Source organism: Coturnix japonica, chromosome 3 (assembly GCF_054131305.1).
Source record: "Coturnix japonica strain WE chromosome 3, WE-NBRP24, whole genome shotgun sequence".
In the NCBI taxonomy this organism is placed as follows: Eukaryota; Metazoa; Chordata; class Aves; order Galliformes; family Phasianidae; genus Coturnix; species Coturnix japonica.
In genome coordinates, this window is record NC_140665.1 from 62,809,963 (window position 1) to 62,822,704 (window position 12,742).

The window sequence follows — 12,742 nt, forward strand, 5'->3', positions numbered from 1 at the left end:
TCTATGCTCCTCTTTTATTATTTTTTCTATACTGCATCTGCATGGTTGGGGGTGGGGTGTGGTGTGCAGCGAGGGGACTAGGGGATTTTTTGCCTGGTTTCCTGAGGAAGCAGGAGTGAGTCTGTTAACAAGCACATCTGTGGGTCAGTCCTCATCCCTGTGGCTGGGTGGGCTGCCTCCATCTGGGGAGGGAGCTGCTGTGCCCACACCTCCTGTCTGCTCCATGCTCCGAGCACGGAGCTTGTGGCTAACAGCATGGAGGGGTGGGCTTTTGCCTGAGGGACCTGTGGGGTAAAGCTGGAGTTAGAGTTTAGTTGGGTGGGGAGCTGGCTGGCCCAAGCAAGCCGGAAATCTAGGTTCATTAGTTCCCCCACACAGGCTTTTGCTTAATCTTTAAAGACAAGAGACTAGGGGGGAGTTATAAAGAGCGTGACATTTTAAATCCATAGGACATTTCAGCAAAATAAATGCTTTTGTGTGGCTTTTGTATTGCAAAGAGGTTTATATTACTATAGCACGATCCTAGAATTACAAGAGCCCTGCATTTATTCTGGTTCATGCTGGGACACTCGCTTTCGAAGGAGGGACCTGATGGATTTGAGGACAGCGTGAAGGAATAAAGGCTTGATCTGCACTCCAGGCTGGAGCATTATGTCACTGCAAAATCTTTTCATTTGTACTTCTGCTGTGTTGTCCTGAGGATTTAATTTCCTGTTATTCATTATGTGGGAGTCTTTTTTGGAAGCCGCTAGAGAGCACGGTTTTTGTTTGGAAAGTAAACTGTCAAAATAGAGTGATTTTTTTGGGTTGTTTTTCTCTTTCCTGGATCCAGAATTCACCAACATGGAATCTCATCATGAAAATAAGTAAATAACTAAATCCATGAGAGACAGGGCTCTTCTTATACTCCCTCCCCCCACGCCCCAACCCTCAGCCCATCAGCTACTTTACATAGATCTTTATAGTACTGATTTTGTAAAGTAAAGCTCTTCCTCTCTCCCTGCTTCGTATCGCATGTCAAACGAGGGCCTTGTTTATTTGCTTTATGCAACTTGTCTGATTATAAAAAATAAAGCAGAACATAACATCGTTTATTCCTCAAGTTATTTTGAAACTTCCAGAGAAATAAGAAGTATTTGTTTGTTTTAAGACTTCCAGAAAGATAAAAACAGATTAGACAAAAATGCTCTCCAGAGCAATCCTTTAAAGACCAGCACACTGACGCTGCCAATGGGCCTTTGCTGCTGGGCTTCCTTTTTGGGGAGGTAGGTGGGCAGAGAGGATGTTTTCTTCTTAGGTTTGCTCTACTCATCTGATCTTGGACTTGATAAGCTCCACAATTTTAAAACCACAACCTCCTTTTTTTCCCCATCCCTGCATCTTAGAAGATAAATGTGAACAGCGTGAAAAGGAAGCAGTTTGTTTTCAGCTTGTTGTAGTTCGTAATTAGTTTACAGTGAAGGGCTTTCACTGTGCTTTAATCATGTTGCTGTATTCTTTTCTTGCACTGTATACTTTTTGCTGTGCTTTTAAAATTATTATTGTATATTTTCTTAAATACAAAATTAGGTATACAAATATCTGGCTCTTTCAAAAATTCAGCATCTTTACTTTGCCATTTGCACCAGGCAATGGGATCACACATGGGTGGTGGGGCTCCTGCTGAGCACAGGTGCTTTGGCTTTGCCAGCCCCAGCCTGCCTGCATGTGGGTTCTTTGTGGGCCATGTTCTTCCTTTGTGTCATTCTGGGGCAATATTTAAATTACTGTAGGTAGGAAAAGCAAACGTGCAAACTGTTTTTTTTTGTTCCACTGTCAAGAACATAGCACAGGAAGCCACTATAATCTGTGCACATGAATGGGGCCCTGCGCTGCCTGTATTCAGTTTCCAGTTGTCCCATGTCTTGCTCCATGCTGCTTTCACACCACTAAACTGCTTTGCTTTGCTTTTGCACATGAACAAGAACGAGACCTGACACGTGCTGGCCTGGAGATGGGTCAGTCCTGTAAGGAAACATCAGGTAGCTTGTTTTGGGGTGACTAATCCGTTACAGCATTACACATCCACAGCTAAATCCATGGGCTGGCTGAGCTTCAAGAATTCGTTTGTAATACAGAAGTCCCCCTTTCATCCAAGTTTCTCCTAAGAATATAGGATAAGATGCACAGTTTTTTAAAGATGTAAAGCCTTTGAAGTAAATTGGTCATGAGTTGAGACTCTTTCTGGGTATTGCAACATCAGTGTATTTATTCCACATAAAGTGTATGTATGCATGCTCATTTTTGTAGTACATCATAGATGTAATGTCCTTGATTTGAACTTCACACACTAATTAAAGAAAAATATCTATTGCTTAAGTAAGATCCTCTGTTAAGGGGCAGGTGATTGCCTGAAAAAAACAGTCTTTTTTATCTAGAAAGCAACTCTTATACTGCAATCTATTTACACTTCAAAAAGATTTTTACTTCTGCAAGGGGTTCGTAAATACACTGTTTAGTCAGGCTGTTCTACAGGTACTTTAGGGACCTTCCTGTTCCTTTGGAAGAAAAATCTTCCCTTATTCACAAGAGGCAAACTACAGGATGAACTACTAAAAGTTCCAAAAGCTTGTGTTACACTGGCTATTGCTTTTCTTGCTCTTCCTTTTCCTTTGTTCCTGGTCCTAAAAACAGTGCCCTGGTGTCAGTGGGTGCAAGGCTGGGGCACAGGGAGGGATGCGCAGCTCTGCCGGCCTCGTGCCCTCCAGCTGCATTCTTGAGGGCCAGCTAAGAGGCCAGAGAGTGCCATCTATTCTTAGGACTATGGGCTCCATTCATTTCTTTTTTGAAAGAAAAAAAATTGTTTGGTGCATAGCACTTCTCATTTTTCTGTAAAGAGAAATGCGAACACTCTCCCTGCAATTAATGAAGTCATTTTTCTACTGTTTTGAGAACTGAAGTTTGTCACTGCGGTTGCGTACTCCTTACATTGTGAATGGCAGTCTCAGTGTCTGCTCACTGTGAAGCTGGCCAGGAGTTCCACGTGGGATCACCTCATCCTAGTGGCTGCAGATGCCTGACACAGAGTCTGACCAGTCAAGCAGTGAGGGTGAGGTATGGCAGCATGCAGATGAGCTTCCAGCTTAAAAGGCAGCTAAAATACATGCTAGTTTCTCTCTTGAGTAGCATGGATAGCAAGGATTGCCTAGAATTACAAGATCTTCTCAAACAGATACTTTGCCGCTCATTTAGTTGCTTTACATTCCTTCCAATTTTTGGCTTTCTAGATCCATAGCTTTGTGTTGCAAAGCAAGTGGGCACCTAGAAAAGCAGCTGAGTACAAAAAATATTTGGTTTAGTTTATCCTGCTAGGAAGTTGAGAGAGAAAGAGGTACTATTATTACCAATACTGACCTGACAATATCAACTATCAGTAAGGAACTGAAGCTCTCTTTGGTATTTTAACATCCCAGGGAAAAGGAAACCAAGCAGCATGCTAGTGCAGGGCTGGTAGTAAAGAACAAGCAGGATATAGGAGCTCACTGACAACAGCGTATATTCTGAAGTCAACTGATCTGATATGCAGGGAGATTTAACTGGTGTAGAAAATAAACAGTTCAGCTTATGATCTTTAATGGAGTTTTTCATTTGTTTGTTTTTGTGTTTGGTTGTTTTGTTGGATTGTTGGTTGGTTTTGTTTGTTTGTTTGCTTACAAAGCCAGAAAAAGTTGAAGCAGAGCCTCTGTATTCTTGTAAAGCATTTTTTCTCCTCTTACCTTCTTCTTAGGACTTGCTGGTACTGCAAGTTGACTTACATCTATTTGGTGAGTTCCTGCTGCTCCAAACAGAAAGAGCAGCAGTTTAAAAGATCTGGTATTCATACATCTGCAAGTTTGATGATGAGGACAGCTGTTTTTGTTCTGAAAGTACACATTTTCTTTGGGACTGGCTTAGGAGACCAGTTACCCTTGTTTGTATCCCCCATCTGCACGAAGCTTTCAGGTAACTGCATGAAGCTTTAGAAACCCAAGGAGTTCTACATGACAGACGCAGGATGCCTGCCCTGCTGTATTGCCATCATCCTCTTTCAGATCTTGTCACTGTTGCATGGCAGGAGGAATCTCCAGATTTGTAATGCTCAATCTTAGCAGTCTGATAACACTGTTACAATTTCTTTTCCTCTGCTGAAACCCAGTGCTGTGCCTTTCCTGGCTGCTTCCTGTGGGAGCTCCCACTCCCCTGATGCCGGCTGGGCTTCTTTGCGTCACACGCTGTTCTCTGGGACCCTCCCCGAGTAATAAATAGGCTCAGGGTAACAGTGAGGCTTCTGTCCCCATGTAAGTGAAAGCCTATAAGCTTCCTTTAAACTTTAAACGTTTCATTGTTGGAAAGCTTTCAGATGTTCACAGGATAAGGGGTCTTTATATATAGCTGGCATTGCGTGGTAAAAGATTGCTTTATGTAAGCTAAGTTTAAGATGTGCAGTTCCTTTATAAACCCAGCATGCAGGAGGTATTTTTTGTCTTCTTGTGCTCAATGTTGCTTTCAGAGGGTTTTTAAATGGTTATTCTTTTTTTATATTTATAAGATAAAAAAAAAAAAAAAAGCCCTAAGGGAGAAATATAAGGAAAATGCACCTCAGATAAAACCAAGCATGTGTGATTCCATGCATTTGTTCAGACATGTCAGCAAACTCCTGCAGAGCCGAGTCCTCAACCTGCCCGATTAGGGGCACTCCAGGCTTTGCTACAATAGGGCCAGAGGAACTCACTACTGACTGGGTTAATTCTTGACCTGGAACCTATTTCCTACTGTGTGTAGCATAATAAACACTAACTACATTAGAACTCTTGAAAAAAGAAGCGTATTGCTTGGTGTGGTAGCCAACATTTTCTATACAAAGTGGATCCAGCTCATTTCTGGATTACACACCCTGATCCAACCATGTTCATTTGTAAACTGCTCTCCAATATGAAAGTCATCTTCTTACCAATTATTACCAAGCACAATAGCCCAGCAACTAGAGATGTGTGGTTCTTCTTGAGGTTTGCAAAGGCAGCAACAAAGGGATGTTTCATTTTGTCTCTGAGTATCACAAACTGAATTACATCTACTAGAATCCATCTGAAAAATACTTAAGACTATTTATGATTTCAGCCAGTTGCTTCCTCCAGCTGGGTTAACCTTGCGTGCAAGCTGTAACACCTTCAGTATGTACCAGACCAGAATCCTCCTGGCTGTGCACTAAATCATGGCTTTATCTGTTTTATTTGACAGTAAATTATTTTTGCTTTAATGGAAAGCAGTTTTTTGTGGGCTCTTGTCTACAATTGTTCACCACGGTCTTGATCCAAATATCCTGGAAGTTCGTGGGTGTTAATAGAGTTTGGCATGTAAGCTTGGATTAAAAAAGTGGTTACTGTGTCTACTGTCAGTGATTTCTCATTTGCCAGTAAGACTTAACTTTGATCCCAGTCTGAACTGACAAAATATGTTTGGAAATGGATGAGGATAAACAGGGGCTGGCTTTAAAGCAGGCAAGGTGAGGAAACCAAGCATGCTGGTAACGGGATTCTCCTTACCACAATGTATTTTACAAAAGGCTTTTCTCTGGACAAAAAAGCAACTTTTACACAGAACTGAATAGTATGTGTGCAGTTCTGAGGGGGAGGAGGGCACGGGTTGTTGGGTTTTTTTCAGTAAAAAAATTCCAATTTGTTGAAGCTGGTGCTGCTTACAGGAAATGGCTGTTCTTGGCAGACAGTGAGCGTGATTATCTCCCAAGGCTGTTTTTGTGGTGGTTGTTTGTTGTTAGGTTTTTTTTTAGACACTTCAAATGAAGTCTCTTCTTTGAGATTCAGACCAATTTCTCACATCCATTTGTTTTTAAGTATTTTATGCCTCGCCATTTAGGAGAAGATGCTTGGTCAGCTTTCATTTGGACACCACTCCTGCCTTGGCAGTGACATGGGTGTCGTAGCTTGGGGTGATCCTGTTGTAAGCATTTTGGGCTGGGATGGGTAGCAATCTGCAGCAACTGGCAGGAAGCTCACGTTGCTAAAATCAAATACTGTTCCATTCATTGTGCTCGGAAACAGCCTCATTTCATTTCACTTTTGCTTTTATATGACTAGTGGAAGGGGAGTTCAGTTGTTAGTTTCGTCAGAAAAGATTTTCATCCTCAACACTTTTCCTGCATCATTTCTTCTTCCTTCCCCACTCTTCCACTGGCTGTGGTAACAAACCTAAACTTTTACTATATTCCATTCAGTTGGTGCTAGCAGCTTTTTCAATATTAGGTTATACCTCTATACCCTCTAGCCAACTCTTCATAGTGAAGCAAATGGATGCATTTTATGGTAAATGCTTTCTGTTAAAAGAACTAATAGCAAAACCGGCCTTTTCCAGAAGATACGTACTGTTCAATGAACACTCACATGGTTACTTCCAGCTTTTTGTTTTTTTCCAAGCAGAGGGGAGAAAAGCTCTCCTCCATTAGTAATTCTGATCAGGCAAAGCTTTTGTTGCCTCTTCTATTTATTATACTAATTACAAAAATAAATAAATAAATAGCACATCTTAAAGCCTGCATTCATTTCTTTGCACCTCCTATGCTGTATTCTCCAAAGCCAGTAAAGTCAGTCTCACTTTTCTGAGTTTTTTGACTGGTTGTCAAATTTTGGAGATAAGTAGTAGTTTTCAAAGACCTCAAGAAAGAGAACTGTTCCTTCTACATAGGTAGAAGGAAGATCGTTTCTCCGTGAGGAATTATTAAACCTGTCTCTTGGTGCAGAAGGAAATAATGAGCTAATCTGAAGCTGAGGTGCTATCGGTCTGTTTCAAACCTGGCTTGTCTCCTAAGTTTCCAACTTTTCTGCATGCAGATGCTGTCCAATTAGTTGGAAGGCAGGAGTAGTCTCTTGACTTGATTTTGCTTTCCAGGCCAAATGCCTGGAAGCTAGGGAGGGAAATGGATGGCACTGGAATAATAACCACCTTCCCCACGTTTGAGCAAAGCAGTTAAGACCCATCTTTTTTTCAGTGTTTTCATGAATTCTGCCAAGCTGTACAATAGATGTTGGGGAAGGGGGTCGTGTTTTTTCCTTTACTCCTTGGCTTATCCAGGCTATTTAGTTTTCATTTCTTTTTTTTTTTTTTTTTTTTTTTTCCAATCACTGAACTAAGAAAGCGAGCAAGGAAGATGATATTTTGTTTTGCAGTTGTGTGATTAAAAATGCCTACTCCTACAGTCTTGCACAAAAACCTCTTCTGAAGTTTTTACATTCTTTTATTCTGTGTGTTCCCCACCCTGAACTCTCCACCCAAAATGACATTTCAGCCTTATGAAATTGGAGGCCTGCTCTCTAACCAAGATTTAGAGCAGTGTAGCCCAGTGGCCATAATTTAAGTAAAACTTCTTTGGTTGTTCCTGAAGAATGACTTTATTTTCCTAGCTGCTTTTCATGTAACAAGGACCAGTAAAAGTAACATGAGCTGAGAAGCCTCGCCCCTTCGTTTCCTGCACAGTGCTTACAGCATCCTTCAGGAAAGTCAGTGCTGCAAAGATCTGCTGCTGCTGCAGCTGAGACAAGTTTTCTCCATCAATAATGCAGGCCCCTAAGTCATCTGTGTATAGTTGTAAAGTTACTCATTTAGCATTAATTTTACAGATGCCTCTCTCGTGGAAAATTCAGCTCTGTTCTTGGGAGGGAATGGGAGTGTTTCTGAAAGCAGTTCAAGTTCAGTCTGACCTCACCACTTTGGACACACTGAAATGCGCGTCCTTCTCCATTTGCTGCACAGTTATCATTCCCAGAGCCGAATACCAGCAAAATCACAGCTCCTCCATCTTCTAGGGACTTGCAAAATAAATGTTTTAACATCATTGTCAGGCTGTGCTCCATGAGCTGTTCTTTCAAAGATTTCGCCTCGAGGAAAAATAAGAAGTAGCTGTCATTTGAAATTTACTCAGTGTTGGCTAAATGATGGCATTTGTCACTTCTGCTCTCCTTGTTATTCAGACTGGCCCTCACGTGTGTCAAACTGGATACTGCATTTTGTTAGTTCTTCTCCCTCTTTGTTCTCTTAGAGAACAGGAGGCAATTAATATGCTCTAAAAATGTAACATGGCACAACCTTCCCCCCCCCCCCCCTTTTTTTTTTTTCCTTTGTGTAGCATTCCAACACAAAGGCTGTCGAGAGCATTATGTGCATCACATTTTGAAAACATGTTGGTAAGGCAAACTCACTAGGGGACCCCAGGTTGACCAATTCTTTGGGACTTGATCTAAAATAATTGGCACGTTTGCTTTACGCCGCAGCTCATTTCATGTCGTTGACCTTGTATCCTCAGTGTCTGAAGAGCTGTCATGACAGTGACATGTGTCTGAGCAGTCTGAAGGAATCCGGCAATTATTTTAATATTTTGCATAATACTGGTGGAATGTAATAATCAGTTGTGAGGGATCAAATCCAATTACCTCACTCCCTAGAAGTGGAAGTCTGGTGATAAGCGCTAGCTGAGTGAGAAAGAAGTGTAACAATTTGTGACATTCTAGTCACTAATTTTTTTATTTCCCTTTCTCTTTCTTTTTTTGCAGGGCACGTTTTTGAGCCATTTTTGAGGAGATGTGGTGAATGTAAACTTGCTCTCTTGGGGGGGAAATTCTGGTAAGTGGTGCAGTCTTGATCAGTTTTTGCTATCAATGGTAATTTCAGAAAGATTGTGTTAGCTTTTATCTTGGTTTATTTTTTTCTTTTACATGATGGGAAGTGCAGCTCACAAGGCTGTAGTTGATTACATGTATTTTTCTTCCTCTGGTATGGAGACGCACAGTGTGAGAAGCACTGACAGAAAGCAGCGTGCTGGGCCTCAAGGCAAGGAATGCAGCTTCATTTACTCCTGTGGCATCTGCTTATTGTGTTTGTAGCTGTTACATTCAGCTAAGGAGTGGCTGAAAACTAGTAGAAGAAACCCAAAGCCTAATTGAAAAACAAGGGAAACAAAAAGCACTCTAGAAGTAAGAAATGTGAGGAGCCACAATGATGCAGAGGGAGCAGTGGGGATGTCTGGTCAGTGTTAAATCTTTCCATCCAATCTCATACCCTCCACATGGAGCTAGGAGGATTTGCTCATTACTATGACATGAGGAGGTAGTCAGTGCTCCTGTGTGATGCACCAGTTTTCCCATTCCTTGTTTCCATTTCTTGTGACAAGCTTTGCTGCTTCTGATTGTTCTGTTCACATTTCCAGAGACAACAGCTTTCTACAGGTGGGAGTGTGATGTGTATACAGCATAGCTGTGTTCCTGAGCTATGCCACTGTGAGAAGAAGGGAGGCATCAAAGAATGGAAGATAATTAGTGACATGCCCCAACTGGAGGGAAGTAATCCTGAGAAAACTCTTTGTAGTTTTCTCAACCAGGGGGGAGAAAAAAAATGGGGATTTATGAATGGTAGATCCTGTCTGACAAACCTAATTTCATTCTATGATAAGGTGACCCATTTAATGGATGAAGACAAGGCTGTCAGTGTGGTCTACCTGGACTTCAGTAAGGCCTTTGACGCTGTCATCCATAACATTCAGGTGGAGAAGCTGGCTGCCCATGGTTTGGGAACTTGGTGTGCTGATGGACAGTCGGCTGAATATGAGCCAGCAGTGTGCCCAGGTAGCCAAGAAGGCCAATGGCATCATGGCTTGTATCAGGAATGGTGTGGTGAGCAGGACTAGGGAAGTCATCCTGCCCCTGTACTTGGCATTGGTGAGGTCTCACCTCGAGTACTGTGTTTTTTGGGCACCTCGATACAGAAAGGATATTTAGGTGCTGGAGCAGGTTCAAAGAAGGGCAACAAGGCTTCTGAAGGGCTTGGAGAATATGCCTTATGAGGAGAGACTGAGGGAACTGGGGCTGCTTGGTCTGTGGAAAAGGAGGATGCTCTCTTCCAGTATCTGAAAGGTGATTACAGCGAGAGCGGGGTTGCTCTCTTCTTACTGGTGACAGGTGACAGGATAAGGGGAAATGGCCTCAGGTTGTGCCAGGGTGGGTTTAGGTTGGATATCAGGAAATACTTCTTTACAGAAAGGGTTGTTAAGCACTGGAATGGGCTCCCCAGGGAGGTGTTTGAGTCACCATCCCAGGATGTGTTTAAAAACAGTTTGGATGTGGTACTCAGGGGCATGTTTTAGCAGAAGGTTGTTAGAGTTAGGGTAGTGTGGTTAGGTTGTGGTTGATCTTAAGGTCTTTTCCAACCTGAGTGATTATGTGATTCTATGATTCTCTTTTTCTCCAGTCAAAAAATAATTACCAAAAAATAATTATCCCAGAAACAAGCAAAAACAAAACAGAACAAAACAGCAGATCCTCCATGGTTTGTAGACTTATTCCCTCTCAGAGACTCAGTGTATGCAGCTGTGGCTGGTACCTGTTGATCACTTGTACACTTGGAAAAAAACTGCTAGTGAAAGTTTGTGTCCCTTTTTTCCCTTGGCTAAGAAGAGTGTTGGACTAGAATTTTTCTTCAGCCAATGTGTGCAGATTGCAAATGAAAACCACCTTATTCTCCATTGGCAAAGGACTTCAGGGTAAGACAGCCTGCAGGGGTAGAAAACCTAAAATCAAAGACTGGCTTTATGAGAACACTTGTTCCTTTCTGCCATTTAAAAAAGAAAAACAGATGTTGTTACATCATACAGAAGAGTCTGGATTAGCTAGCGGATATTTATATGTAGATCATTTAGCCTTCTGCAGAAAGTATAGTCTTAAAGTGAAGAAAAAAAAATGATTAATATCAAAATTAAAAAAAAAAAAAAGAAAAAGAAAAAGTCTGCCAAATGCTTGAAAAGTCCTGTACAGCTATACTTGGGTAAACCACACTAAGTAATTTTCTCTCTACTTGTATACCCAAAGATGAGCTGTAGACCAGCTGCATGAACTCACAGCACATGAGATTTTGTACAGATTTCTGTTGCTGCAGGAGAAGATCTATATCTAGTTTGCTTTTTGATGGTAGCTACTATACTTTGGTACTGTAAGTTATCTGATGTCCTTACATATTGAGTGATCTTTGTGTGATGTGACTGTAGTGCTCACAGGTCAAGGAGCACCATCATAATGTGTCGCTGTGTAACACAAAGGAAAATAAGGTTATGGGCAGACATGGTAGTGTGATGGCTGTGTTTAAATTTCCCTTCAGAGTTGCATCAGTGATCTAGGCCCAATGAAAGAACATAGTTTGAGAGCAGCAAGAGGAAATAGATATAAGGAACATGTTTATTGAAACAGGAATAATTTGGGTTGGAAGGAACTGCTGTATGCCTTCTTGCCCCCTTGAAGCAGATTCTATTAGATCAGGTTGGTCGGGGCCTTGATTTTCAAAATTCAGGTGGACTCCAAAAGTGGCAGTCTCTCTGGGCACCTTTTCCAATGTCTGACCATCCTCTGAGTGAAAATGTGCCTCCATGTTGCTTCTCATTGTTATCACTCACTCACTGATGATCAGTGTGCAGCTTGCATCTTGTCTGCCTGTGAGACTGGAGTTTTGCTGAAGAACCTTTCAGCCCCAGATCAGGGAAGCTGTATCCTATGGTTCCAAAGGAATAAGGTGTCCCATGGATGCAGTAGACTTGTTAGTGGGAGTGAAAATACAATCTGGTTTGTTGAGGATCTACTTACACAGTGTTGTTCAACCTTTAGTTCTTGATCAGACTTGGGGAGCATGGCTGCTGGCTTCTCTGAATCTCAAAACTAAGGAGAAAGTGATGTTCCTGTAAACTTTTCATTCAGAGACAGAACCCAATACAAAGACACTGTTCTCACTGCTGGATTATATACATTCTGGGATTTCTTTGAGCCAGTTTGGAGCTCGCTTTGTGGCACTCCCTGCTTCAGGATTTTGCACAAGAATTTAATATTGTTTTCCTGAAGCCATTATAATATGTAAACAGACTCTGCAAATTGTTTTCACAGCTGTTCCTTCCCCTCTTCCCACTTGAAACAGTTTGCATTTTGAGGAAGAATAATCAGGAATCAGTTTCTGGTCTTACAGATCAGAATCTCTGGACCAGGTTCTCTGAAACATCTCCCTCCCCACTGTAAGTTTGCCTATGGCAAGGAAAGAGTTTTGTCTGGTCTCTGTCCCAAACCCACTGAATCTAGGAAGGTCTGGACACTATAGGAACACTTTGAATTTATCCTGACATAGTAGCTAAGCTCAGAGGCACAGAGGTCACTTACTCATCTTGGATCAAAGTCCTAGAAAGAATCATACAGCCTCCAGCTCAAAACTTCATAGTGGATTTAGGAGCTGATCAGAGAAGTACACTTGAGTGCTTTGAGGGGAATCTTGATTAACTTAAAACTCACTCAGCTAAGCTGATAGTATCTTCCTGAGCAGTGTGAGCAGAGACCTCTTTTGATGAGATTTCTGTAAAGCAGCCTTGTGGATGTCTGAACAAACGCTGCTTGGCACTTAGGTGTTTGACCCATGTGGTGCTGAATACGGTGTCTGGCAGGTGGTCACTGAGTGGCCTTCTCCTCATCATATAAAACCCTGACACAACTGCAAGGAGTCCCGAGAAGCACAGCTGAAGTACAGAAGAAAATTTTTAAGTGGTCTGAGTTTTAGTTTTTTCCCCTGTTCTTTGCCAGTCTGAATTCCCCTTGAAACTCAGGCCTTTTGTAAGATTTTTTTTGCGTGTGTCAGCATGACTTATTCTGTACCATGTGTTGTTTTGTCCTTGTTCATCTAGGCTCTGTGTATGGTT

General features: G+C 41.9%; 1 protein-coding gene across 11 annotated transcripts in view; it reads left to right on the forward strand.

Moving 5' to 3' along the window:
* FYN (FYN proto-oncogene, Src family tyrosine kinase) overlaps positions 1-12,742 on the forward strand; it is a 125,335-nt gene that overhangs the window by 42,477 nt on the left and 70,116 nt on the right. For 9 of the 11 annotated variants that reach the window (XM_085541824.1, XM_085541827.1, XM_085541822.1 and 6 more), the window contains exon 2: positions 8,580-8,649. The exons of the other annotated variants lie outside the window; for them this stretch is intronic. The gene's annotated coding sequence lies outside the window, so the exon portion shown is untranslated. The remainder of the gene's footprint in view (positions 1-8,579; positions 8,650-12,742) is intronic. 11 annotated transcript variants of the gene reach the window in all.